The sequence below is a fragment of the Boleophthalmus pectinirostris genome, unplaced genomic scaffold (assembly GCF_026225935.1).
Source record: "Boleophthalmus pectinirostris isolate CB_2022bp ecotype Guang Dong unplaced genomic scaffold, ASM2622593v1 HiC_scaffold_11, whole genome shotgun sequence".
Taxonomy (NCBI): Eukaryota; Metazoa; Chordata; class Actinopteri; order Gobiiformes; family Gobiidae; genus Boleophthalmus; species Boleophthalmus pectinirostris.
This window is the reverse complement of record NW_026570994.1, coordinates 15276871-15281832: the sequence shown is the minus strand read 5'-3', so window position 1 is coordinate 15281832 and position 4962 is coordinate 15276871.

Sequence of the window (4962 nt, the reverse complement as noted above, 5' to 3'; positions counted from 1 at the left end):
AAGGGACTCAAAGCGCTTTACAACAAAGAACCACTCGCCTATTCATACACCAAACACTGGGGGCGAGGAGGGTTAAATGTCTTTCCCAAGGACACAATGACAGCATTCATCTGTGGGAGCTGGAATCGCACCTTCAACCTGTGAGTCAGCGGATTTGACCTCTCAACCAATGATGTTTTTTTACGTCAAGAGCGGGATTCGAAACGCCAACAAACGCGGACGTGGACAAACGCTCTACCAACTGAGCTACTGTCACCCACAAATGAGTCAAAGTTTCTTGATTTCTGGATATTAATCGTAATTTAAGAGGTTTTGACTAGTTGGGATGTAGTACTTTATTTGTTTATTTCTATTTTAAAGGTCCAGTATTACACAGAATGGATTCCTGTGAGCTTTAAGCCATGTTATAATGTTGTTACCTCCTCAAAAACAGACCTGGAGTTGTGTTTTGTTTCATTCACACATGTTATTGAGTGGTAGTTTTCAAGTTACTATCCCCTTTTTACCCTTTTTAGTTCAGTAGAGATTGCCAGTTCCAGGGCTGAAACGATCCAAATGATTCTAGTGAAGGTGTACGAAGTTTAAAAACACAGTGGAGCATTCCCAGTATTACCACATGACATCTCAAGGTGGAACAGGATGTTTTCTGTTTGAGAGAAAAGCTCACAGTATGGCATTGATTTTATATTTGTCCGTGGAGATAGCAGGTAAGCTCTGTGTAGATACGAACTTGCTCACGGTTAAAATGTTATGTTTTTAAATGTCTAATTAATGAAATGGAAGGTTGATACTGTATGTTTAATGCCGCACTGTGGAACATTCAGGAAAACCAAAAACATCTCAGAGACAAGCTGTTAGCGGACCTACCATCAGAAAAGTTATATCGTGCAACTGTACATAAGCAAATAAATCTAATAGATAAAACGTCTGAATTCAAGTCATTTTAGGGCCTGTTTGCATGAGAACACTTGCAGATAAAAACGACAAAATATTTTATCGGAAGTGCCTTTTGTTTAGACGATGACGGCGTTTTTGGGGCTTAAAAATGCAAAAATCTGAAACCACCCTCCAGAGTGGTTGAAAAAGTTGAATACGCTCCAACGTAGTGTTACCGTCCACACTGCCCAAGACGCAAAACTCTGGTCAGATCTGCTCATGTCGTGTACGCGTTTACGTCGCATACATACAAAACCTTGGCATGCATACCCAATCGAATTCCTCACAATTTTGCGTCACCATATGCACGCAGATTTCCTCCCGAAAACGCTCATCTAAATGTGAAATAAAAAGCGAAGACACAACGCCACTTTTCTGTCTTCTGTTCAGACCGTTATCATATAAATGCAGCCCCAGGCAATGCTTTTTATTTTTTATTATTTATTATTTCTATACTTATTATTATTTCTTTTGTGTTATTTTTTGCCGTATAGGAGCTTGTTCACACTGGAGAGACCTTTTGGGGTTTGTCGTCAAGGTCATTGTGCAGTGTAGCTTGGCGTGAGCGGACTGTTGTGACGACAGGGGGTCACGGGGTCACGGATGTATTATTGATGAAGATGTTCAGTGGAGACAGCGACTCTGGAAGGACAAAAACACGCCTTTAAATTTAGAACCTAAACAAAAGCATGTGTAGTCCTCCAGCTTGGTTTTCCAGACCAAATCTAAAGCTCAAGGTCTGGAAATGGATCTCCAAACACTGCCTAAACTATATCTTACCTTTATCAACGTTATAATGTTCTTACCTCCTCAAAAACAAAACCCAACGTGTGTTTTGTTGCATTCACACATATTTTTTTTTTACCTTTAGTTCAGTAGTGATTGGCAATTCCAGAGCTGAAATTATTCAGATGTTTCTAGTGAAGGTGTAAGTAGTTTAAAAACACAGTCAGTGAATAATTAGGATGCTAAGCGAGGAATAACTTTGGACCACTCTGTTTTTCGTGCATTTAAAACTGTAAAAATCAAGTACAGTGTCCTGATTTAGATCTGGTTGAGTCCTGGTTTAGTTCTGGTTTAGACCTGATTTACTCCTGGTTTAGACCTGATTTAGTCCTGGTTTAGACCTGGTTTAGTCCTGATTTAGATCTGGTTTAGTCCTGGTTTAGACCTGGTTTAGTACTTATTTAGATCTAGTTTAGTCCTGGTTTAGACCTGATTTAGTCCTGGTTTAGACCTGCTTTAGTCCTGATTTAGATCTGGTTTAGTCCTGGTTTAGTCCTGATTTAGACCTGGTTTAGTCATGATTTAGATCTGGTTTAGTCCTGGTTTAGACCTGGTTTAGTCCTGATTTAGATCTGGCTTAGTCCTGGTTTAGACTTGGTTTAGTCCTGATTTAGATCTGGTTTAGTCCTAGTTTAGTCCTGGTTTAGTCCTTGTTTAGACCTGATTTAGTCCTGGTGTAGTCCTGGCTTTAGTTCTGGGAAGAGGTCTGGGAAGGCTTAGTCCTGGTTAAAGCCTGTTTTAGACCTGGTTTCGTTCTGGTTTAGTCCTGGTTTAGTCCTGATTTAGTTCTGGTTTAGTTCTGGTTTAGTCCTGGTTTAGTCTTGGTTTTAGTTCTGGTTTAGAGGCACGGCCCACACAGCGTACGTGAGAAGACATGGTCCAATACAACCCACGGCCTGGTACCGGTCCGTTTTACTTTTTTATTACTTTATTTATTTATTTCTATTTTAAAGGTCCAATGTTACACAGAATGGACTCTTGTGAGCTTTAAGTTATGTTATAATGTTTGAAGTTTAAAAACACAATCAGTGAATAACTAGGATGCTTTGAATATATAAAATAAATGAGGAATAACTTTGGACCACTTTGTATTGTCCTGCATTTAAACAGTAAAAATCAAGCACAGTGTCTTTAAAGCTGAGGTACCCAACTTTATTCTTGCAAATTAGTACATGTAGTGTTTTCCTTTTTTCTCAGAGTATACTAAAAACTATAAAAAAGCAGCACTTTTTCACGAAATCCGACTGCTGCTGCTCGCTGTCTGCATCTTATTATAAAGATGTTTATTTATAGCCATGAGCAGTGCTAGAATGTGAATAATAACAGGGTTTGAGAGCGCTAGGAAAAGATAGTTCTGTTAGATATATTTAAAAACATGTCTTCCTCCTTTTACAGTTTGAAAATAGTGAACTTTTAAAACGTTTATATCTCATAGTCGTAATATACAGTCTTCACTAAGAACAAGAGTGGGGCCAAAACGATGCCTTGGGGTGACACTTATTTATGGTTTATGCTTTCACAGAACTATTATAATGTGAGTATCTTTGTTAATTTACTTGTAGATTTATATTAGAACAATGCGGCGGTGCTCTTAGAGACACAAGAGAATATGAAGTGCACAGGAAGAGGTCCGACATGGTTTAATCCTGATTAAAGTCTGGTTTTAGTTCTGGTCTACTTCTGGTTTTGACCTGGTTTAGAACTGACTTAGTCCTGTTTTAGTCCTGGTTTTAGTTCTGGGAAGAGTTCCGGGATGGTTTAGACCTGGTTTAGTCCTGGTTTAGACCTGGTTTAGACCTAGTTTAGTCCTGGTTTAAGTTCTGATTTATTTCTGGTTTAGTTTTGATTTTCATCTGGTTTAGACCTGGCTTAGTCCTGGTTTAATCCTGGTTTTAATTCTGGGAAGAGGTCCAGGATGGTTTAGTTCTGGTTTAGTCCTGGTTTAGTCCTGGTTTAGTCCTGGTTTTAATTCTGGGAAGAGGTCCAGGATGGTTTAGTCCTGGTTAAAGCCTGTATCAGTCCTGGTTTAGAGCTGGTTTAGAGCTGGTTTAGTCCTGGTTTAGACCTGGTTTAGTCCTGATTTAGATCTGGTTTAGACCTGGCTTAGTCCTGGTTTTAATTCTGGGAAGAGGTCCGGGATGGTTTAGTCCTCGTTAAAGACTATTTTAGTCCTGGTTTAGACCTGGTTTAGTCCTGGTTTAGACTTGGTTTAGTCCTGATTTAGATCTGGTTTAGTCTTGGTTTAGCCCTGGTTTAGTCCTGATTTTAGTTCTGGTTTACTCCTGGTTTAGTTCTGGTTTAGTCCTGGTTTAGACCTGGTTTAGTCCTGGTTTTAGTTTTAGTTTTGGTTTTAGTTCTGGTTTAGTCCTGGTTTAGCCTTGGTTTTAGTTCTGGTTTTAATTCTGGTTTAGAGGCACGGTGGCGGTGTATGAGAGGGTTTCACTTTTGGCCTTCGCGGTCCGGTACCGCTCCACAACCCAGGCGTTCGAGACCCCTGATCTACACTGTGGAACATTCTAGACAAAGCAATAACATTTCCATGGAGACAAGCAAGTAGAAGACTCTCCACTATACGTTACAGGGTGCACCTTTACCCTTTGGACACTGCTGTAGGTTAATTTTAAACCTAGACATGCAATGAAATATAAATAATAGCTGTAAATGTGATAATTTTAAAGCCCTAAACTAGAAAGGGCACCTGAGTTAAGATGCCCAATCCATCAAAAATCACTCCTATGACTAAAATACCCACACACAACTAACAAATGCTCCCTGATTCATAACACTGGCACTTGTTTTATTTTAACAGTCTAAATCTGGCGGTACATCTGGCATATTAGAATAAGTGGAGCAGATTGCGAGCAGGGTTCTTGCACTGTCTGTCCACTTTGAGTATTACAAAACAGCTTGACTCACAAATGTCTCACAGTGAATAAGAATGACCAGGGACATCTGAAGCTGCACTTAGTCATTTTAGCACTTACACTCAACACCCAGCTCCAACTGCCAACGAGCACTACAGGAGAGCCACTGGAGATGAGCTGGTATTGTAGGCTGATAGATATTAACTTGTGTATATTACTTTATAGATTAGATCACAGTTTTAATTAATGTGGGGTTAGACAAGTACAAAAAAATTCAATTATTGGTAGTTATAGTCAGTGGTGAAAGGTGCATTGTGTAACTTTTCTAGTGTTTGACAGTATGATATTTTCATGAAGGCCAAATCAGACCAAGTTA